This window comes from Anser cygnoides, chromosome 17, assembly GCF_040182565.1.
Source record: "Anser cygnoides isolate HZ-2024a breed goose chromosome 17, Taihu_goose_T2T_genome, whole genome shotgun sequence".
NCBI lineage: Eukaryota > Metazoa > Chordata > Aves > Anseriformes > Anatidae > Anser > Anser cygnoides.
The window spans coordinates 15,927,715-15,951,754 of record NC_089889.1 but is presented as its reverse complement, the minus strand read 5'-3'; the positions used below and the strand labels follow the sequence as shown (position 1 = coordinate 15,951,754).

Here is a 24,040-nt window from a genome sequence, read left to right as displayed (position 1 = left end):
TGGAGGTTGGTACATGGCCGGTAGCATACTTTGCCTCCGCCAGATTGTACTTAGGAAAACGTTTCACCTCCCTGCGGCTGTTCTGGACAAAAGCAGCGTACCCGTCAGGGGTAGCTACAGGAATTTTGGCCAAATTGGGAATTATGTGCATGCCCAGTAACTACCCGTTCCTCCTCCCAGGCATACTTTCTGAAATGTTTTGGGCCTCTTCCAGAGAGAGAGGGACTTGTGGATTCGGTCCGCAGAACCCTTCAGGCTGGGTACCTGAGAACTTGGGCCAATTTTCGACGCAGGTGCATGCCAAGAGGCTTCTCTTGCCTCCCGCTTATCTTGGTTGCCAAAACCTTGTGGCTACCTTCACATACAGATTTAGTTTGGGATCCTGCCCTCAGATCGCTTCAGGCTAGGTACCTGACAACTTTGCCCAATTTGGGACCGAGGTACCTGCCTGGGTACCTTCACTTCCCTTACCTCATCTTCTTTTCCAAAACTTCTGGGCTAGCTCCAAATAAACAACTCCTTGTCAATACCAGCTGAAGATCCCTCCACGTTACGTCTCTCTCAACTTTGGCCCTACTTTGGACATAGCTGTATGCCTGCTAGCTACCTCTGCTTCCTCCACAAAAGTTTCTCAAAATGTATGGGATTCTGCCTGAGACACATTTAGCTCTGGGGACCAGCTGCAAAGCCCTTCAGGGAAGGGACACCACAAGTTTGGCCAAGTTTATGCATAACTGTATGCCTGGTAGCTACCCTTGCCTTCTCACCTTGGCATGCTTCTGCAAAATTTTTGTCTACCTCCAACAGAGATTTTTTCTTTGGGGATCCTAAACTCGGATTCCTCTGGGCTAGGTATCAGAGAATTTGGGATAGTTTGGAGGTTTTTACATGCCCACTATCTAACTTTGCCTCACCAGATTGTACTTTTGAAAACGTTTCGCCTCCCTACCGCAGTTCTGGACAAAAGCAGCGTACCAGTCTGGGGTAGCTACCTGAATTTCGGCCAAATTGGGAATTATGTGCATGCCCAGTAGCTACCCGTTCCTCCTCCCAGGCATACTTTCTGAAATGTTTTGGCCTCTTCCAGAGAGAGAGGGACTTGTGGATTCTCACCACAGAAGCCTTCAGGATAGGTACCTGAGAACTTTGCCCAATTTTCGACGGAGGTTGCATGCCAAGAGGCTTCTCTTGCCTCTGCCTGATCTGGTTAACAAAACCTTGTGGCTACCTCCACATACAGATTTACTTTGGGATCCTGCCCTCAGATCGCTTCAGGCTAGGTACCTGACAACTTTGCCCAATTTGGGACCGAGGTACCTGCCTGGGTACCTTCACTTCCCTTCCCTCATCTTCTTTTCCAAAACTTCTGGGCTAGCTCCAAATACACAACTGCTTGTCAATACCAGCTGAAGACCCCTCCACGTTACGTCTCTCTCAACTTTGGTCCTACATTAGACGCAGCTGCATGCCTGCTAGCTACCTCTGCTTCCTCCACAAAAGCTTCTCAAAATGTATGCGATTCTGCCTGAGACACATTTAGCTCTGGGGACCAGCTGCAAAGCCCTTCAGGGTAGGGACACCACAAGTTTGGCCAAGTTTATGCATAACTGTATGCCTGGTAGCTACCCTTGCCTTCTCACCTCGGCATGCTTCTAGAAAAAACATTTGGCTTCCTCCAACAGAGATTTTTTCTTTGGGGATCCTAAACTCGGATTCCCCTGGGCTAGGTAACAGAGAATTTGGGCTACTTTGGAGGTTGGTACATGCCCAGTAGAATATTTTGCCTCTGCCAGATTGTACTTAGGAAAAGGTTTCACCTCCATGCGGCAGTTCTGGACAAAAGCAGCGTACCCGTCAGGGGTAGCTACAGGAATTTTGGCCAAATTGCGAATTATGTGCATGCCCAGTAGCTACCCGTTCCTCCTCCCAGGCATACTTTCTGAAATGTTTTGGCCTCTTCCAGAGAGAGAGGGACTTGTGGATTCTGTCCGCAGAACCCTTCAGGATAGGTACCCAAGAACTTTGGCCCAATTTTCGACGGAGGTTGCATGCCAAGGGGCTTCTCTTGCCTCTGCCTGATCTGGTTAACAAAACCTTGTGGCTACCTCCACATACAGATTTACTTTGGGATCCTGCCCTCAGATCGCTTCGGAGTAGGTACCTGACAACTTTGCCCATTTTGGGACCGAGGTACCTGCCTGGGTACCTTCACTTCCCTTCCCTCATCTTGTTTTCCAAAACTTCTGGGCTAGCTCCAAATAAACAGCTGCTTGTCAATACCAGCTGAAGACCCCTCCACGTTACGTCTCTCTCAATTTGGCCCTACTTTGGATGTAGCTGCATGTCTGCTAGCTACCTTTGCTTCCTCCACAAAAGCTTCTCAAAATGTATGCGATTCTGCCTGAGACACATTTAGCTCTGGGGACCAGCTGCAAAGCCCTTCAGGGTAGGGACACCACAAGTTTGGCCAAGTTTATGCATAACTGTATGCCTGGTAGCTACCCTTGCCTTCTCACCTCGGCATGCTTCTAGAAAAAACATTTGGCTTCCTCCAACGGAGATTTTTCCTTTGGGGATCCTAAACTCGGATTCCCCTGGGCTAGGTAACAGAGAATTTGGGCTAGTTTGGACGTTGGTACATGCCCGGTAGCATACTTTGCCTCCGCCAGACTGTACTTTTGAAAAAGTTTCGCCTCCCTACAGCATTTTTGGTCAAAAGCAGCGTACCCATCTGGGGTAGCTACCTGAATTTTGGCCTAATTGGGAATTATGTGCATGCCCAGTAGCTACCCGTTCCTCCTCCCAGGCATACTTTCTGAAATGTTTTGGCCTCTTCCAGAGAGAGAGGGACTTGTGGATTCTGTCCGCAGAACCCTTCAGGATAGGTACCCAAGAACTTTGCCCAATTTTCGACGGAGGTTGCATGCCAAGGGGCTTCTCTTGCCTCTGCCTGATCTGGTTAACAAAACCTTGTGGCTACCTCCACATACAGATTTACTTTGGGATACTGCCCTCAGATCGCTTCAGGCTAGGTACCTGACAACTTTGCCCAATTTGGGACCGAGGTACCTGCCTGGGTACCTTCACTTCCCTTCCCTCATCTTCTTTTCCAAAACTTCTGGGCTAGCTCCAAATACACAACTGCTTGTCAATACCAGCTGAAGACCCCTCCACGTTACGTCTCTCTCAACTTTGGCCCTACTTTGGACGTAGCTGCATGCCTGCTAGCTACCTCTGCTTCCTCCACAAAAGCTTCTCAAAATGTATGCGATTCTGCCTGAGACACATTTAGCTCTGGGGACCAGCTGCAAAGCCCTTCAGGGTAGGGACACCACAAGTTTGGCCAAGTTTATGCATAACTGTATGCCTGGTAGCTACCCTTGCCTTCTCACCTCGGCATGCTTCTAGAAAAAACATTTGGCTTCCTCCAACAGAGATTTTTTCTTTGGGGATCCTAAACTCGGATTCCCCTGGGCTAGGTAACAGAGAATTTGGGCTACTTTGGAGGTTGGTACATGCCCAGTAGAATATTTTGCCTCTGCCAGATTGTACTTAGGAAAAGGTTTCACCTCCATGCGGCAGTTCTGGACAAAAGCAGCGTACCCGTCAGGGGTAGCTACAGGAATTTTGGCCAAATTGCGAATTATGTGCATGCCCAGTAGCTACCCGTTCCTCCTCCCAGGCATACTTTCTGAAATGTTTTGGCCTCTTCCAGAGAGAGAGGGACTTGTGGATTCGGTCCGCAGAACCCTTCAGGCTGGGTACCTGAGAACTTGGGCCAATTTTCGACGGAGGTGCATGCCAAGAGGCTTCTCTTGCCTCTGCCTCATCTGGTTTGCCAAAACCTTGCGACTACCTCCACATACAGATTTACTTTGGGATCCTGCCCTCAGATCGCTTCAGGCTACGTACCTGACAACTTTGCCCAATTTGGGACCGAGGTACCTGCCTGGGTACCTTCACTTCCCTTCCCTCATCTTGTTTTCCAAAACTTCTGGGCTAGCTCCAAATAAACAACTGCTTGTCAATACCAGCTGAAGACCCCTCCACGTTACGTCTCTCTCAACTTTGGCACTACTTTGGACGTAGCTGCATGCCTGCTAGCTACCTCTGCTTCCTCCACAAAAGCTTCTCAAAATGTATGCGATTCTGCCTGAGACACATTTAGCTCTGGGGACCAGCTGCAAAGCCCTTCAGGGTAGGGACACCACAAGTTTGGCCAAGTTTATGCATAACTGTATGCCTGGTAGCTACCCTTGCCTTCTCACCTCGGCATGCTTCTAGAAAAAAGATTTGGCTTCCTCCAACAGAGATTTTTTCTTTGGGGATCCTAAACTCGGATTCCCCTGGGCTAGGTAACAGAGAATTTGGGCTACTTTGGAGGTTGGTACATGCCCAGTAGAATATTTTGCCTCTGCCAGATTGTACTTAGGAAAAGGTTTCACCTCCATGCGGCAGTTCTGGACAAAAGCAGCGTACCCGTCAGGGGTAGCTACAGGAATTTTGGCCAAATTGCGAATTATGTGCATGCCCAGTAGCTACCCGTTCCTCCTCCCAGGCATACTTTCTGAAATGTTTTGGCCTCTTCCAGAGAGAGAGGGACTTGTGGATTCGGTCCGCAGAACCCTTCAGGCTGGGTACCTGAGAACTTGGGCCAATTTTCGACGGAGGTGCATGCCAAGAGGCTTCTCTTGCCTCTGCCTCATCTGGTTTGCCAAAACCTTGCGACTACCTCCACATACAGATTTACTTTGGGATCCTGCCCTCAGATCGCTTCAGGCTACGTACCTGACAACTTTGCCCAATTTGGGACCGAGGTACCTGCCTGGGTACCTTCACTTCCCTTCCCTCATCTTGTTTTCCAAAACTTCTGGGCTAGCTCCAAATAAACAACTGCTTGTCAATACCAGCTGAAGACCCCTCCACGTTACGTCTCTCTCAACTTTGGCACTACTTTGGACGTAGCTGCATGCCTGCTAGCTACCTCTGCTTCCTCCACAAAAGCTTCTCAAAATGTATGCGATTCTGCCTGAGACACATTTAGCTCTGGGGACCAGCTGCAAAGCCCTTCAGGGTAGGGACACCACAAGTTTGGCCAAGTTTATGCATAACTGTATGCCTGGTAGCTACCCTTGCCTTCTCACCTCGGCATGCTTCTAGAAAAAAGATTTGGCTTCCTCCAACAGAGATTTTTTCTTTGGGGATCCTAAACTCGGATTCCCCTGGGCTAGGTAACAGAGAATTTGGGCTACTTTGGAGGTTGGTACATGCCCAGTAGAATATTTTGCCTCTGCCAGATTGTACTTAGGAAAAGGTTTCACCTCCATGCGGCAGTTCTGGACAAAAGCAGCGTACCCGTCAGGGGTAGCTACAGGAATTTTGGCCAAATTGCGAATTATGTGCATGCCCAGTAGCTACCCGTTCCTCCTCCCAGGCATACTTTCTGAAATGTTTTGGCCTCTTCCAGAGAGAGAGGGACTTGTGGATTCGGTCCGCAGAACCCTTCAGGCTGGGTACCTGAGAACTTGGGCCAATTTTCGACGGAGGTGCATGCCAAGAGGCTTCTCTTGCCTCTGCCTCATCTGGTTTGCCAAAACCTTGCGACTACCTCCACATACAGATTTACTTTGGGATCCTGCCCTCAGATCGCTTCAGGCTACGTACCTGACAACTTTGCCCAATTTGGGACCGAGGTACCTGCCTGGGTACCTTCACTTCCCTTCCCTCATCTTGTTTTCCAAAACTTCTGGGCTAGCTCCAAATAAACAACTGCTTGTCAATACCAGCTGAAGACCCCTCCACGTTACGTCTCTCTCAACTTTGGCCCTACTTTGGACGTAGCTGCATGCCTGCTAGCTACCTCTGCTTCCTCCACAAAAGCTTCTCAAAATGTATGGGATTCTGCCTGAGACACATTTAGCTCTGGGGACCAGCTGCAAAGCCCTTCAGGGTAGGGACACCACAAGTTTGGCCAAGTTGATGCATAACTGTATGCCTGGTAGCTACCCTTGCCTTCTCACCTCGGCATGCTTCTAGAAAAAAGATTTGGCTTCCTCCAACAGAGATTTTTTCTTTGGGGATCCTAAACTCGGATTCCCCTGGGCTAGGTAACAGAGAATTTGGGCTACTTTGGAGGTTGGTACATGCCCAGTAGAATATTTTGCCTCTGCCAGATTGTACTTAGGAAAAGGTTTCACCTCCATGCAGCAGTTCTGGACAAAAGCAGCGTACCCATCTGGGGTAGCTACAGGAATTTTGGCCAAATTGGGAATTATGTGCATGCCCAGTAGCTACCCGTTCCTCCTCCCAGGCATACTTTCTGAAATGTTTTGGCCTCTTCCAGAGAGAGAGGGACTTGTGGATTCGGTCCGCAGAACCCTTCAGGATAGGTACCTGAGAACTTAGGCCAATTTTCGACGGAGGTGCATGCCAAGAGGCTTCTCTTTCCTCTGCCTCATCTGGTTTGCCAAAACCTTGCGGCTACCTCCACATACAGATTTACTTTGGGATCCTGCCCTCAGATCGCTTCGGAGTAGGTACCTGACAACTTTGCCCATTTTGGGACCGAGGTACCTGCCTGGGTACCTTCACTTCCCTTCCCTCATCTTGTTTTCCAAAACTTCTGGGCTAGCTCCAAATAAACAGCTGCTTGTCAATACCAGCTGAAGACCCCTCCACGTTACGTCTCTCTCAATTTGGCCCTACTTTGGATGTAGCTGCATGTCTGCTAGCTACCTTTGCTTCCTCCACAAAAGCTTCTCAAAATGTATGCGATTCTGCCTGAGACACATTTAGCTCTGGGTACCAGCTGCAAAGCCCTTCAGGGTAGGGACACCACAAGTTTGGCCAAGTTTATGCATAACTGTATGCCTGGTAGCTACCCTTGCCTTCTCACCTCGGCATGCTTCTAGAAAAAAGATTTGGCTTCCTCCAACGGAGATTTTTCCTTTGGGGATCCTAAACTCGGATTCCCCTGGGCTAGGTAACAGAGAATTTGGGCTAGTTTGGACGTTGGTACATGCCCGGTAGCATACTTTGCCTCCGCCAGACTGTACTTTTGAAAAAGTTTCGCCTCCCTACAGCATTTTTGGTCAAAAGCAGCGTACCCATCTGGGGTAGCTACCTGAATTTTGGCCTAATTGGGAATTATGTGCATGCCCAGTAGCTACCCGTTCCTCCTCCCAGGCATACTTTCTGAAATGTTTTGGCCTCTTCCAGAGAGAGAGGGACTTGTGGATTCTGTCCGCAGAACCCTTCAGGATAGGTACCCAAGAACTTTGCCCAATTTTCGACGGAGGTTGCATGCCAAGGGGCTTCTCTTGCCTCTGCCTGATCTGGTTAACAAAACCTTGTGGCTACCTCCACATACAGATTTACTTTGGGATCCTGCCCTCAGATCGCTTCAGGCTAGGTACCTGACAACTTTGCCCAATTTGGGACCGAGGTACCTGCCTGGGTACCTTCACTTCCCTTCCCTCATCTTCTTTTCCAAAACTTCTGGGCTAGCTCCAAATACACAACTGCTTGTCAATACCAGCTGAAGACCCCTCCACGTTACGTCTCTCTCAACTTTGGCCCTACTTTGGACGTAGCTGCATGCCTGCTAGCTACCTCTGCTTCCTCCACAAAAGCTTCTCAAAATGTATGCGATTCTGCCTGAGACACATTTAGCTCTGGGGACCAGCTGCAAAGCCCTTCAGGGTAGGGACACCACAAGTTTGGCCAAGTTGATGCATAACTGTATGCCTGGTAGCTACCCTTGCCTTCTCACCTCGGCATGCTTCTAGAAAAAAGATTTGGCTTCCTCCAACAGAGATTTTTTCTTTGGGGATCCTAAACTCGGATTCCCCTGGGCTAGGTAACAGAGAATTTGGGCTACCTTGGAGGTTGGTACATGGCCGGTAGCATACTTTGCCTCCGCCAGATGGTACTTAGGAAAACGTTTCGCCTCCCTGCGGCTGTTCTGGACAAAAGCAGCGTACCCGTCAGGGGTAGCTACAGGAATTTTGGCCAAATTGCGAATTATGTGCATGCCCAGTAGCTACCCGTTCCTCCTCCCAGGCATACTTTCTGAAATGTTTTGGCCTCTTCCAGAGAGAGAGGGACTTGTGGATTCGGTCCGCAGAACCCTTCAGGATAGGTACCTGAGAACTTTGCCCAATTTTCGACGCAGGTGCACGCCAAGAGGCTTCTCTTGCCTCTGCCTGATCTGGTTAACAAAACCTTGTGGCTACCTCCACATACAGATTTACTTTGGGATCCTGCCCTCAGATCGCTTCAGGCTAGGTACCTGACAACTTTGCCCAATTTGGGACCGAGGTACCTGCCTGGGTACCTTCACTTCCCTTCCCTCATCTTCTTTTCCAAAACTTCTGGGCTAGCGCCAAATAAACAACTGCTTGTCAATACCAGCTGAAGACCCCTCCAAGTTACGTCTCTCTCAACTTTGGCCCTACTTTGGACATAGCTGCATGCCTGCTAGCAACCATCGCTTCCTCCACAAAAGTTTCTCAAAATGTATGGGATTCTGCCTGAGATACATTTAGCTCTGGGTACCAGCTGCAAATCCCTTCAGGGTAGGGACACCACAAATTTGGCCAAGTTTATGCATAACTGTATGCCTGGTAGCTACCTTTGACTTCTCACTTTGGCATGCTTCTAGAAAAAAGATTTGGCTTTCTCCAACAGAGATTTTTCCTTTGGGGATCCTAAACTCGGATTCCCCTGGGCTAGGTAACAGAATTTTGGGCTACTTTGGAGGTTGGTACATGCCCGGTAGCATACTTTGCCTCCGCCAGATTGTACTTTTGAAAAAATTTTGCCTCCCTGCGGAAGTTCTGGACAAAAGCAGCGTACCCGTCTGGGATAGCTACCTGAATTTTGGCCTAATTGGGAATTATGTGAATGCCCAGTAGCTACCCGTTCCTCCTCCCAGGCATACTTCCTGAAATGATTTGACCTCTTCCAGAGAGAGAGGGACTTGAGGATTCTCACCACAGAACCCTTCAGGCTAGGTACCTGAGAACTTGGGCCAATTTGGGACGGAGGTGCATGCGAAAATGCTTCTCTTGCCTCTGCCTGATCTGGTTTGCCAAAACCTTGTGGCTACCTCCACATACAGATTTACTTTGGGTTCCTGCCCTCAGATCTCTTCAGGCTAGGTACCTGACAACTTTGCCCAATTTGGGATGGTGGTACCTGCCTGGGTACCTTCACTTCCCTTCCCTCATCTTGTTTTCCAAAACTTCTGGGCTAGCTCAAATAAACAACTGCTTTTCAATATCAGCTGAAGATCCCTCCACGTTACGTCTCTCTCAACTTGTGCCCAACTTTGGACGTAGCTGCATGCCTGCTAGCAACCATCGCTTCCTCCACAAAAGTTTCTCAAAATGTATGGGATTCTGCCTGAGACACATTTAGCTCTGGGTACCAGCTGCAAAACCCTTCAGGGTAGGGACACCACAAGTTTGGCCAAGTTTATGCATAACTGTATGCCTGGTAGCTACCCTTGCCTTCTCACCTCGGCATGCTTCTAGAAAAAAGATTTGGCTTCCTCCAACAGAGATTTTTTCTTTGGGGATCCTAAACTCGGATTCCCCTGGGCTAGGTAACAGAGAATTTGGGCTACTTTGGAGGTTGGTACATGGCCGGTAGCATACTTTGCCTCCGCCAGATTGTACTTAGGAAAACGTTTCACCTCCATGCGGCAGTTCTGGACAAAAGCAGCGTACCCGTCAGGGGTAGCTACAGGAATTTTGGCCAAATTGCGAATTATGTGCATGCCCAGTAGCTACCCGTTCCTCCTCCCAGGCATACTTTCTGAAATGTTTTGGCCTCTTCCAGAGAGAGAGGGACTTGTGGATTCGGTCCGCAGAACCCTTCAGGATAGGTACCTGAGAACTTTGCCCAATTTTCGATGGAGGTGCATGCCAAGAGGCTTCTCTTGCCACTGCCTAATCTGGTTTGCCAAAACCTTGTGGCTACCTCCACATACAGATTTACTTTGGGATCCTGCCCTCAGATCGCTTCGGAGTAGGTACCTGACAACTTTGCCCATTTTGGGACCGAGGTACCTGCCTGGGTACCTTCACTTCCCTTCCCTCATCTTGTTTTCCAAAACTTCTGGGCTAGCTCCAAATAAACAGCTGCTTGTCAATACCAGCTGAAGACCCCTCCACGTTATGTCTCTCTCAATTTGGCCCTACTTTGGATGTAGCTGCATGTCTCCTAGCTACCTTTGCTTCCTCCACAAAAGCTTCTCAAAATGTATGGGATTCTGCCTGTGATACGTTTAGCTCTGGGTACCAGCTGCAAAGCCCTTCAGGGTAGGGACACCACAAGTTTGGCCAACTTTATGCATAACTGTATGCCTGGTAGCTACCCTTGCCTTCTCACCTCGGCATGCTTCTAGAAAAAAGATTTGGCTTCCTCCAACGGAGATTTTTCCTTTGGGGATCCTAAACTCGGATTCCCCTGGGCTAGGTAACAGAGAATTTGGGCTAGTTTGGACGTTGGTACATGCCCGGTAGCATACTTTGCCTCCGCCAGACTGTACTTTTGAAAAAGTTTCGCCTCCCTACAGCATTTCTGGACAAAAGCAGTGTACCCATCTGGGGTAGCTACCTGAATTTTGGCCTAATTGGGAATTATGTGCATGCCCAGTAACTACCCGTTCCTCCTCCCAGGCATACTTTCTGAAATGTTTTGGCCTCTTCTAGAGAGAGAGGGACTTGTGGATTCTGTCCGCAGAACCCTTCAGGATAGGTACCTGAGAACTTGGGCCAATTTTCGATGGAGGTGCATGCCAAGAGGCTTCTCTTGCCTCTGCCTGATCTGCTTTGCCAAAACCTTGTGGCTACCTCCACATACAGATTTACTTTGGGATCCTGCCCTCAGATCGCTTCAGCGTAGGTACCTGACAACTTTGCCCAATTTGGGACCGAGGTACCTGCCTGGGTACCTTCACTTCCCTTCCCTCATCTTGTTTTCCAAAACTTCTGGGCTAGCTCCAAATAAACAACTGCTTGTCAATACCAGCTGAGTACCCCTCCACATTACGTCTCTCTCAACTTTGGTCCTACATTAGACGCAGCTGCATGCCTGCTAGCAACCATTGCTTCCTCCACAAAATTTTCTCAAAATGTATGCGATTCTGCCTGAGACACATTTAGCTCTGGGGACCAGCTGCAAAGCCCTTCAGGGTAGGGACACCACAAGTTTGGCCAAGTTGATGCATAACTGTATGCCTGGTAGCTACCCTTGCCTTCTCACCTCGGCATGCTTCTAGAAAAAAGATTTGGCTTCCTCCAACAGAGATTTTTTCTTTGGGGATCCTAAACTCGGATTCCCCTGGGCTAGGTAACAGAGAATTTGGGCTACCTTGGAGGTTGGTACATGGCCGGTAGCATACTTTGCCTCCGCCAGATGGTACTTAGGAAAACGTTTCGCCTCCCTGCGGCTGTTCTGGACAAAAGCAGCGTACCCGTCAGGGGTAGCTACAGGAATTTTGGCCAAATTGCGAATTATGTGCATGCCCAGTAGCTACCCGTTCCTCCTCCCAGGCATACTTTCTGAAATGTTTTGGCCTCTTCCAGAGAGAGAGGGACTTGTGGATTCGGTCCGCAGAACCCTTCAGGATAGGTACCTGAGAACTTTGCCCAATTTTCGACGCAGGTGCACGCCAAGAGGCTTCTCTTGCCTCTGCCTCATCTGGTTTGCCAAAACCTTGCGACTACCTCCACATACAGATTTACTTTGGGATCCTGCCCTCAGATCGCTTCAGGCTAGGTACCTGACAACTTTGCCCAATTTGGGACCGAGGTACCTGCCTGGGTACCTTCACTTCCCTTCCCTCATCTTCTTTTCCAAAACTTCTGGGCTAGCGCCAAATAAACAACTGCTTGTCAATACCAGCTGAAGACCCCTCCAAGTTACGTCTCTCTCAACTTTGGCCCTACTTTGGACATAGCTGCATGCCTGCTAGCAACCATCGCTTCCTCCACAAAAGTTTCTCAAAATGTATGGGATTCTGCCTGAGATACATTTAGCTCTGGGTACCAGCTGCAAATCCCTTCAGGGTAGGGACACCACAAATTTGGCCAAGTTTATGCATAACTGTATGCCTGGTAGCTACCTTTGACTTCTCACTTTGGCATGCTTCTAGAAAAAAGATTTGGCTTTCTCCAACAGAGATTTTTCCTTTGGGGATCCTAAACTCGGATTCCCCTGGGCTAGGTAACAGAATTTTGGCTATTTTGGACATTGGTACATGCCCGGTAGCATACTTTGCCTCCGCCAGATTGTACTTTTGAAAAAATTTTGCCTCCCTGCGGAAGTTCTGGACAAAAGCAGCGTACCCGTCTGGGATAGCTACCTGAATTTTGGCCTAATTGGGAATTATGTGAATGCCCAGTAGCTACCCGTTCCTCCTCCCAGGCATACTTCCTGAAATGATTTGACCTCTTCCAGAGAGAGAGGGACTTGAGGATTCTCACCACAGAACCCTTCAGGCTAGGTACCTGAGAACTTGGGCCAATTTGGGACGGAGGTGCATGCGAAAATGCTTCTCTTGCCTCTGCCTGATCTGGTTTGCCAAAACCTTGTGGCTACCTCCACATACAGATTTACTTTGGGTTCCTGCCCTCAGATCTCTTCAGGCTAGGTACCTGACAACTTTGCCCAATTTGGGATGGTGGTACCTGCCTGGGTACCTTCACTTCCCTTCCCTCATCTTGTTTTCCAAAACTTCTGGGCTAGCTCAAATAAACAACTGCTTGTCAATATCAGCTGAAGATCCCTCCACGTTACGTCTCTCTCAACTTGTGCCCTACTTTGGACGTAGCTGCATGCCTGCTAGCAACCATCGCTTCCTCCACAAAAGTTTCTCAAAATGTATGGGATTCTGCCTGAGACACATTTAGCTCTGGGTACCAGCTGCAAAACCCTTCAGGGTAGGGACACCACAAGTTTGGCCAACTTTATGCATAACTGTATGCCTGGTAGCTACCCTTGCCTTCTCACCTCGGCATGCTTCTAGAAAAAAGATTTGGCTTCCTCCAACAGAGATTTTTTCTTTGGGGATCCTAAACTCGGATTCCCCTGGGCTAGGTAACAGAGAATTTGGGCTACTTTGGAGGTTGGTACATGCCCAGTAGAATATTTTGCCTCTGCCAGATTGTACTTAGGAAAAGGTTTCACCTCCATGCGGCAGTTCTGGACAAAAGCAGCGTACCCGTCAGGGGTAGCTACAGGAATTTTGGCCAAATTGCGAATTATGTGCATGCCCAGTAGCTACCCGTTCCTCCTCCCAGGCATACTTTCTGAAATGTTTTGGCCTCTTCCAGAGAGAGAGGGACTTGTGGATTCGGTCCGCAGAACCCTTCAGGCTGGGTACCTGAGAACTTGGGCCAATTTTCGACGGAGGTGCATGCCAAGAGGCTTCTCTTGCCTCTGCCTCATCTGGTTTGCCAAAACCTTGCGACTACCTCCACATACAGATTTACTTTGGGATCCTGCCCTCAGATCGCTTCGGAGTAGGTACCTGACAACTTTGCCCATTTTGGGACCGAGATACCTGCCTGGGTACCTTCACTTCCCTTCCCTCATCTTGTTTTCCAAAACTTCTGAGCTAGCTCCAAATAAACAGCTGCTTGTCAATACCAGCTGAAGACCCCTCCACGTTACGTCTCTCTCAATTTGGCCCTACTTTGGACGTAGCTGCATGTCTGCTAGCTACCTTTGCTTCCTCCACAAAAGCTTCTCAAAATGTATGGGATTCTGCCTGAGACACATTTAGCTCTGGGGACCAGCTGCAAAGCCCTTCAGGGTAGGGACACCACAAGTTTGGCCAACTTTATGCATAACTGTATGCCTGGTAGCTACCCTTGCCTTCTCACCTCGGCATGCTTCTGCAAAAGATTTGGCTTCCTCCAACGGAGATTTTTCCTTTGGGGATCCTAAACTCGGATTCCCCTGGGCTAGGTAACAGAGAATTTGGGCTAGTTTGGACGTTGGTACATGCCCGGTAGCATACTTTGCCTCCGCCAGACTGTACTTTTGAAAAAGTTTCGCCTCCCTACAGCATTTTTGGTCAAAAGCAGCGTACCCATCTGGGGTAGCTACCTGAATTTTGGCCTAATTGGGAATTATGTGCATGCCCAGTAGCTACCCGTTCCTCCTCCCAGGCATACTTTCTGAAATGTTTTGGCCTCTTCCAGAGAGAGAGGGACTTGTGGATTCTGTCCGCAGAACCCTTCAGGATAGGTACCCAAGAACTTTGCCCAATTTTCGACGGAGGTTGCATGCCAAGGGGCTTCTCTTGCCTCTGCCTGATCTGGTTAACAAAACCTTGTGGCTACCTCCACATACAGATTTACTTTGGGATCCTGCCCTCAGATCGCTTCAGGCTAGGTACCTGACAACTTTGCCCAATTTGGGACCGAGGTACCTGCCTGGGTACCTTCACTTCCCTTCCCTCATCTTCTTTTCCAAAACTTCTGGGCTAGCTCCAAATACACAACTGCTTGTCAATACCAGCTGAAGACCCCTCCACGTTACGTCTCTCTCAACTTTGGCCCTACTTTGGACGTAGCTGCATGCCTGCTAGCTACCTCTGCTTCCTCCACAAAAGCTTCTCAAAATGTATGCGATTCTGCCTGAGACACATTTAGCTCTGGGGACCAGCTGCAAAGCCCTTCAGGGTAGGGACACCACAAGTTTGGCCAAGTTTATGCATAACTGTATGCCTGGTAGCTACCCTTGCCTTCTCACCTCGGCATGCTTCTAGAAAAAACATTTGGCTTCCTCCAACAGAGATTTTTTCTTTGGGGATCCTAAACTCGGATTCCCCTGGGCTAGGTAACAGAGAATTTGGGCTACTTTGGAGGTTGGTACATGCCCAGTAGAATATTTTGCCTCTGCCAGATTGTACTTAGGAAAAGGTTTCACCTCCATGCGGCAGTTCTGGACAAAAGCAGCGTACCCATCTGGGGTAGCTACAGGAATTTTGGCCAAATTGCGAATTATGTGCATGCCCAGTAGCTACCCGTTCCTCCTCCCAGGCATACTTTCTGAAATGTTTTGGCCTCTTCCAGAGAGAGAGGGACTTGTGGATTCGGTCCGCAGAACCCTTCAGGATAGGTACCTGAGAACTTGGGCCAATTTTCGACGGAGGTGCATGCCAAGAGGCTTCTCTTTCCTCTGCCTCATCTGGTTTGCCAAAACCTTGTGGCTACCTCCACATACAGATTTACTTTGGGATCCTGCCCTCAGATCGCTTCGGAGTAGGTACCTGACAACTTTGCCCATTTTGGGACCGAGGTACCTGCCTGGGTACCTTCACTTCCCTTCCCTCATCTTGTTTTCCAAAACTTCTGGGCTAGCTCCAAATAAACAGCTGCTTGTCAATACCAGCTGAAGACCCCTCCACGTTACGTCTCTCTCAATTTGGCCCTACTTTGGATGTAGCTGCATGTCTGCTAGCTACCTTTGCTTCCTCCACAAAAGTTTCTCAAAATGTATGCGATTCTGCCTGAGACACATTTAGCTCTGGGGACCAGCTGCAAAGCCCTTCAGGGTAGGGACACCACAAGTTTGGCCAAGTTTATGCATAACTGTATGCCTGGTAGCTACCCTTGCCTTCTCACCTCGGCATGCTTCTAGAAAAAAGATTTGGCTTCCTCCAACGGAGATTTTTCCTTTGGGGATCCTAAACTCGGATTCCCCTGGGCTAGGTAACAGAGAATTTGGGCTAGTTTGGACGTTGGTACATGCCCGGTAGCATACTTTGCCTCCGCCAGACTGTACTTTTGAAAAAGTTTCGCCTCCCTACAGCATTTTTGGTCAAAAGCAGCGTACCCATCTGGGGTAGCTACCTGAATTTTGGCCTAATTGGGAATTATGTGCATGCCCAGTAGCTACCCGTTCCTCCTCCCAGGCATACTTTCTGAAATGTTTTGGCCTCTTCCAGAGAGAGAGGGACTTGTGGATTCTGTCCGCAGAACCCTTCAGGATAGGTACCCAAGAACTTTGCCCAATTTTCGACGGAGGTTGCATGCCAAGGGGCTTCTCTTGCCTCTGCCTGATCTGGTTAACAAAACCTTGTGGCTACCTCCACATACAGATTTACTTTGGGATCCTGCCCTCAGATCGCTTCAGGCTAGGTACCTGACAACTTTGCCCAATTTGGGACCGAGGTACCTGCCTGGGTACCTTCACTTCCCTTCCCTCATCTTCTTTTCCAAAACTTCTGGGCTAGCTCCAAATACACAACTGCTTGTCAATACCAGCTGAAGACCCCTCCACGTTACGTCTCTCTCAACTTTGGCCCTACTTTGGACGTAGCTGCATGCCTGCTAGCTACCTCTGCTTCCTCCACAAAAGCTTCTCAAAATGTATGGGATTCTGCCTGAGACACATTTAGCTCTGGGGACCAGCTGCAAAGCCCTTCAGGGTAGGGACACCACAAGTTTGGCCAAGTTTATGCATAACTGTATGCCTGGTAGCTACCCTTGCCTTCTCACCTCGGCATGCTTCTAGAAAAAAGATTTGGCTTCCTCCAACAGAGATTTTTTCTTTGGGGATCCTAAACTCGGATTCCCCTGGGCTAGGTAACAGAGAATTTGGGCTACTTTGGAGGTTGGTACATGCCCAGTAGAATATTTTGCCTCTGCCAGATTGTACTTAGGAAAAGGTTTCACCTCCATGCGGCAGTTCTGGACAAAAGCAGCGTACCCGTCAGGGGTAGCTACAGGAATTTTGGCCAAATTGCGAATTATGTGCATGCCCAGTAGCTACCCGTTCCTCCTCCCAGGCATACTTTCTGAAATGTTTTGGCCTCTTCCAGAGAGAGAGGGACTTGTGGATTCGGTCCGCAGAACCCTTCAGGCTGGGTACCTGAGAACTTGGGCCAATTTTCGACGGAGGTGCATGCCAAGAGGCTTCTCTTGCCTCTGCCTGATCTGGTTTGCCAAAACCTTGTGGCTACCTCCACATACAGATTTACTTTGGGATCCTGCCCTCAGATCGCTTCGGAGTAGGTACCTGACAACTTTGCCCATTTTGGGACCGAGATACCTGCCTGGGTACCTTCACTTCCCTTCCCTCATCTTGTTTTCCAAAACTTCTGGGCTAGCTCCAAATAAACAGCTGCTTGTCAATACCAGCTGAAGACCCCTCCACGTTACGTCTCTCTCAATTTGGCCCTACTTTGGACGTAGCTGCATGTCTGCTAGCTACCTTTGCTTCCTCCACAAAAGCTTCTCAAAATGTATGGGATTCTGCCTGAGACACATTTAGCTCTGGGGACCAGCTGCAAAGCCCTTCAGGGTAGGGACACCACAAGTTTGGCCAACTTTATGCATAACTGTATGCCTGGTAGCTACCCTTGCCTTCTCACCTCGGCATGCTTCTGCAAAAGATTTGGCTTCCTCCAACGGAGATTTTTCCTTTGGGGATCCTAAACTCGGATTCCCCTGGGCTAGGTAACAGAGAATTTGGGCTAGTTTGGACGTTGGTACATGCCCGGTAGCATACTTTGCCTCCGCCAGACTGTACTTTTGAAAAAGTTTCGCCTCCCTACAGCATTTTTGGTCAAAAGCAGCGTACCCATCTGGGGTAGCTACCTGAATTTTGGCCTAATTGGGAATTATGTGCATGCCCAGTAGCTACCCGTTCCTCCTCCCAGGCATACTTTCTGAAATGTTTTGGCCTCTTCCAGAGAGAGAGGGACTTGTGGATTCTGTCCGCAGAACCCTTCAGGATAGGTACCCAAGAACTTTGCCCAATTTTCGACGGAGGTTGCATGCCAAGGGGCTTCTCTTGCCTCTGCCTGATCTGGTTAACAAAACCTTGTGGCTACCTCCACATACAGATTTACTTTGGGATCCTGCCCTCAGATCGCTTCAGGCTAGGTACCTGACAACTTTGCCCAATTTGGGACCGAGGTACCTGCCTGGGTACCTTCACTTCCCTTCCCTCATCTTCTTTTCCAAAACTTCTGGGCTAGCTCCAAATAAACAGCTGCTTGTCAATACCAGCTGAAGACCCCTCCACGTTACGTCTCTCTCAACTTTGGCCCTACTTTGGACGTAGCTGCATGCCTGCTAGCTACCTCTGCTTCCTCCACAAAAGCTTCTCAAAATGTATGCGATTCTGCCTGAGACACATTTAGCTCTGGGGACCAGCTGCAAAGCCCTTCAGGGTAGGGACACCACAAGTTTGGCCAAGTTGATGCATAACTGTATGCCTGGTAGCTACCCTTGCCTTCTCACCTCGGCATGCTTCTAGAAAAAACATTTGGCTTCCTCCAACAGAGATTTTTTCTTTGGGGATCCTAAACTCGGATTTCCCTGGGCTAGGTAACAGAGAATTTGGGCTACTTTGGAGGTTGGTACATGCCCAGTAGAATATTTTGCCTCTGCCAGATTGTACTTAGGAAAAGGTTTCACCTCCATGCGGCAGTTCTGGACAAAAGCAGCGTACCCGTCAGGGGTAGCTACAGGAATTTTGGCCAAATTGCGAATTATGTGCATGCCCAGTAGCTACCCGTTCCTCCTCCCAGGCATACTTTCTGAAATGTTTTGGCCTCTTCCAGAGAGAGAGGGACTTGTGGATTCGGTCCGCAGAACCCTTCAGGATAGGTACCTGAGAACTTGGGCCAATTTTCGACGGAGGTGCATGCCAAGAGGCTTCTCTTGCCTCTGCCTCATCTGGTTTGCCAAAACCTTGCGACTACCTCCACATACAGATTTACTTTGGGATCCTGCCCTCAGATCGCTTCAGGCTAGGTACCTGACAACTTTGCCCAATTTGGGACCGAGGTACCTGCCTGGGTACCTTCACTTCCCTTCCCTCATCTTCTTTTCCAAAATTCTGGGCTAGCTCAAATAAACAACTGCTTGTCAATACCAGCTGAAGACCCCTCCAAGTTACGTCTCTCTCAACTTTGGTCCTACTTTGGACGTAGCTGCAAGCCTGCTAGCAACCATCGCTTCCTCCAAAAAAGCTTCTCAAAATGTGTGGGATTCTGCCTGAGATACATTTAGCTCTGGGTACCAGCTGCAAATCCCTTCAGGGTAGGGACACCACAAATTTGGCCAAGTTTATGCATAACTGTATGCCTGGTAGCTACCTTTGACTTCTCACCTTGTCATGCTTCTAGAAAAAAGATTTAGCTTCCTCGAACAGAGATTTTTCCTTTGGGGATCCTAAACTCGGATTCCCCTGGGCTAGGTAACAGAATTTTGGCTATTTTGGACGTTGGTACATGCCCGGTAGAATACTTTGCCTCCGCCAGATTGTACTTTTGAAAAAATTTTGCCTCCCTGCTGAAGTTCTGGACAAAAGCAGCGTACCCGTCTGGGATAGCTACCTGAATTTTGGCCTAATTGGGAATTATGTGCATGCCCAGTAGCTACCCGTTCCTCCTCCCAGGCATACTTTCTGAAATGATTTGGCCTCTTCCAGAGAGAGAGGGACGTGTGGATTCTCACCGCAGAACCCTTCAGGATAGGTACCTGAGAACTTGGGCCAATTTTCGACGGAGGTGCATGCGAAAAGGCTTCTCTTGCCTCTGCCTGATCTGGTTTGCCAAAACCTTGTGGCTACCTCCACATACAGATTTACTTTGGGATCCTGCCCTCAGATTGCTTCAGGCTAGGTACCTGACAACTTTGCCCAATTTGGGACGGAGGTACCTGCCTGAGTACCTTCACTTCCCTTCCCTCATCTTGTTTTCCAAAACTTCTGGGCTAGCTCCAAATACACAACTGCTTGTCAATACCAGCTGAAGACCCCTCCACGTTACGTCTCTCTCAACTTTGGCCCTACTTTGGACGTAGCTGCATGCCTGCTAGCTACCTCTGCTTCCTCCACAAAAGCTTCTCAAAATGTATGGGATTCTGCCTGAGACACATTTAGCTCTGGGGACCAGCTGCAAAGCCCTTCAGGGTAGGGACACCACAAGTTTGGCCAAGTTTATGCATAACTGTATGCCTGGTAGCTACCCTTGCCTTCTCACCTCGGCATGCTTCTAGAAAAAAGATTTGGCTTCCTCCAACAGAGATTTTTTCTTTGGGGATCCTAAACTCGGATACCTCTGGGCTAGGTAACAGAGAATTTGGGCTACTTTGGAGGTTGGTACATGCCCGCTAGAATACTTTGCCTCACCAGATTGTACTTTTGAAAACGTTTCGCCTCCCTGCGGCTGTTCTGGACAAAAGCAGTGTACCCGTCTGGGGTAGCTACAGGAATTTTGGCCAAACTAGGAATTATGTGCATGCCCAGTAGCTACCCGTTCCTCCTCCCAGGCATACTTTCTGAAATGTTTTGGCCTCTTCCAGAGAGAGAGGGACTTGTGGATTCTGTCCGCAGAACCCTTCAGGCTTGGTACCCAAGAACTTTGCCCAATTTTCGACGCAGGTGCATGCCAAGAGGCTTCTCTTGCCTCTGCCTGATCTGGTTTGCCAAAACCTTGTGGCTACCTCCACATACAGATTTACTTTGGGATCCTGCCCTCAGATCGCTTCAGGCTAGGTACCTGACAACTTTGCCCAATTTGGGAAGGAAGTACCTGCCTGGGTACCTTCACTTCCCTTCCATCATCTTCTTTTCCAAAATTCTGGGCTAGCTCAAATAAACAACTGCTTGTCAATACCAGCTGAAGACCCCTCCAAGTTACGTCTCTCTCAACTTTGGCCCTACTTTGGACGTAGCTGCATTCCTGCTAGCAACCATCGCTTCCTCCACAAAAGCTTCTCAAAATGTATAGGATTCTGCCTGAGACACATTTAGCTCTGGGGACCAGCTGCAAAGCCCTTCAGGGTAGGGACACCACAAGTTTGGCCAAGTTTATGCATAACTGTATGCCTGGTAGCTACCCTTGCCTCCTCACCTCGGCATGCTTCTAGAAAAAAGATTTGGCTTCCTCCAACAGAGATTTTTTCTTTGGGGATCCTAAACTCCGATACCTCTGGGCTAGGTAACAGAGAATTTGGGCTACTTTGGAGGTTGGTACATGGCCGGTACCATACTTTGCCTCCGCCAGATTGTACTTTAGAAAAAGTTTTGCCTCCCTACAGCATTTCTGGACAAAAGCAGCGTACCCGTCTGGGGTAGCTACCGGAACTTTGGCCAAATTGGGAATTATGTGCATGCCCAGTAGCTATCCGTTCCTCCTCCCAGGCATACTTTCTGAAATGTTTTGGCCTCTTCCAGAGAGAGAGGGACTTGTGGATTCCGTCCGCAGAACCCTTCAGGATAGGTACCCAAGAACTTGGGCCAATTTTCGACGGAGGTGCATGCCAAGAGGCTTCTCTTGCGTCCCGCTTATCTTGGTTAACAAAACCTTGTGGCTACCTCCACATACAGATTTACTTTGGGATCCTGCCCTCAGATCACTTCAGGGTAGGTACCTGACAACTTTGCCCAATTTGGAACCGAGGTACCCGCCTGCGTACCTTCACTTCCCTTCGCTCATCTTATTTTCCAAAACTTCTGGGCTAGCTACAAATAAACAACTGCTTGTCAATACCAGCTGAACATCCCTCCACGTTACGTCTCTCTCAACTTTGGCCCTACTTTGGACATAGCTGTATGCCTGCTAGCTACCTCTGCTTCCTCCACAAGAGGTTCTCAAAATGTATGGGATTCTGCCTGAGACACATTTAGCTCTGGGGACCAGCTGCAAAGCCCTTCAGGGAAGGGACACCACAAGTTTGGCCAAGTTTATGCATAACTGTATGCCTGGTAGCTACCCTTGCCTTCTCACCTTGGCATGCTTCTGCAAAATTTTTGTCTACCTCCAACAGAGATTTTTCCTTTGGGGATCCTAAACTCGGATTCCTCTGGGCTAGGTATCAGAGAATTTGGGATAGTTTGGAGGTTTTTACATGCCCACTAGCTAACTTTGCCTAACCAGATTGTACTTTTGAAAACGTTTCGCCTCCCTACCGCAGTTCTGGACAAAAGCAGCGTACCCATCTGGGGTAGCTACAGGAATTTCGGCCAAAATTGGGAATTATGTGCATGCCCAGTAGCTACCCGTTCCTCCTCCCAGGCATACTTTCTGAAATGTTTTGGCCTCTTCCAGAGAGAGAGGGACTTGTGGATTCCGTCCGCAGAACCCTTCAGGATAGGTACCTGAGAACTTTGCCCAATTTTCAACGGAGGTGCATGCCAAGAGGCTTCTCTTGCCTCCGCTTATCTTGGTTCCCAAAACCTTGTGGCTACCTCCACATACAGATTTACTTTGGGATCCTGCCCTCAGATCGCTTCAGGCTAGGTACCTGATAACTTTGCCCAATTTTCGACGGAGGTACCTGCCTGGACACCTTCACTTCCCTTCCCTCATCTTGTTTTCCAAAACTTCTGGGCTAGCTCCAAATACACAACTGCTTGTCAATACCAGCTGAAGACCCCTCCACGTTACGTCTCTCTCAACTTTGGTCCTACTTTGGACGTAGCTGCATTCCTGCTAGCAACCATCGCTTCCTCCACAAAAGCTTCTCAAAATGTATGCGATTCTGCCTGAGACACATTTAGCTCTGGCTACCAGCTGCAAAACCCTTCAGGGTAGGGACACCACAAGTTTGGCCAAGTTTATGCATAACTGTATGCCTGGTAGCTACCCTTGCCTTCTCACCTTGGCATGCTTCTAGAAAAAAGATTTGGCTTCCTCCAACAGAGATTTTTCCTTTGGGGATCCTAAACTCGGATACCTCTGGGCTACGTAAAAAAATTTTGACTATTTTAGACGTTGGTACATGCCCGGTAGCATACTTTGCCTCCGCCAGACTGTACTTTTGAAAAAGTTTCGCCTCCCTGCCGCAGTTCTGGACAAAAGCAGCGTACCCGTCTTGGGTAGCTACCTGAATTTTGGCCAAATTGGGAATTATGTGCATGCCCAGTACCTACCCGTTCCTCCTCCCAGGCATACTTTCTGAAATGTTTTGGCCTCTTCCAGAGAGAGAGGGACTTGTGGATTCTCACCGCAGAACCCTTCAGGATTGGTACCTGAGAACTTGGGCCAATTTTCGACGGAGGTGCATGCCAAGAGGCTTCTCTTGCCACTGCCTGATCTGGTTTGCCAAACCCTTGTGGCTACCTCCACATACAGATTTACTTTGGGATCCTGCCCTCAGATTGCTTCAGGCTAGGTACCTGACAACTTTGCCCAATTTGGGACCGAGGTACCCGCTTGGGTACCTTCACTTCCCTTCCCTCATCTTGTTTTCCAAAACTTCTGGGCTAGCTCAAATACACAACTGCTTGTCAATACCAGCTGAAGACCCCTCCACGTTACGTCTCTCTCAACTTTGGCCCTACTTTGGACGTAGCTGCATGCCTGCTAGCTACCTCTGCTTCCTCCACAAAAGTTTCTCAAAATGTATGGGATTCTGCCTGAGACACATTTAGCTCTGGGGACCAGCTGCAAAGCCCTTCAGGGTAGGGACACCACAAGTTTGGCCAAGTTTATGCATAACTGTATGCCTGGTAGCTACCCTTGCCTTCTCACCTCGGCATGCTTCTAGAAAAAAGATTTGGCTTCCTCCAACAGAGATTTTTTCTTTGAGGATCCTAAACCCCGATCCCTCTAGGCTAGGTAACAGAAAATTCTGGCTAATTTGGACGGTGGTACATGCCCGCTAGCTACCTTTGCCTCCACCACATTGTACTTAGGGAAAAGTTTGCCTTACCTGCATTACTTCTGGAAAGGCAGCTTACCTGTCTGGTATTTGTTACCTGCCTGTGTCTGCATGTCCTGTAGCTCTCACGGATTACCTCAAATTGCACGGAGGTTCCCCACTTTTTTCTCCATTTGTTGAGGTCTGCTCCTGTTTGACTCTTAAGGCTCTTTCCAAGCATCTCTTTGAGCCTTTCCTTTTGGCATTCTCTGAACACAGCTGAAACCTCGGCTTGCTGCCTCAAACTCCTCCAAGGCTGTTGCTCTAATTCCTTTGTGTCCATCGGTGTACGTTCCCAACCCTGCAACAATGGAATAGACAGGTTTTTGTTTGATTTTGTTTTGTCTGGTTGTTTCTTT

General features: G+C 48.9%; 1 long non-coding RNA gene across 2 annotated transcripts; it reads right to left on the bottom strand.

The window, feature by feature from the left end:
• Nucleotides 1–297: 297 nt before the first annotated feature.
• LOC136786534 (uncharacterized) lies at nucleotides 298–23,738 on the bottom strand. Of its 2 annotated transcripts, none has more exons than XR_010825439.1 (3): nucleotides 15,335–23,738; nucleotides 2,207–14,458; nucleotides 298–1,329 (listed from the first exon to the last, which is right to left on the bottom strand). It is a non-coding gene; the product is annotated as an uncharacterized lncRNA (long non-coding RNA). The 2 variants fall into 2 exon arrangements; XR_010825440.1 differs by having other exon boundaries at nucleotides 2,207–13,473; nucleotides 14,347–23,736.
• Between the last annotated feature and the right edge of the window lie 302 nt (nucleotides 23,739–24,040).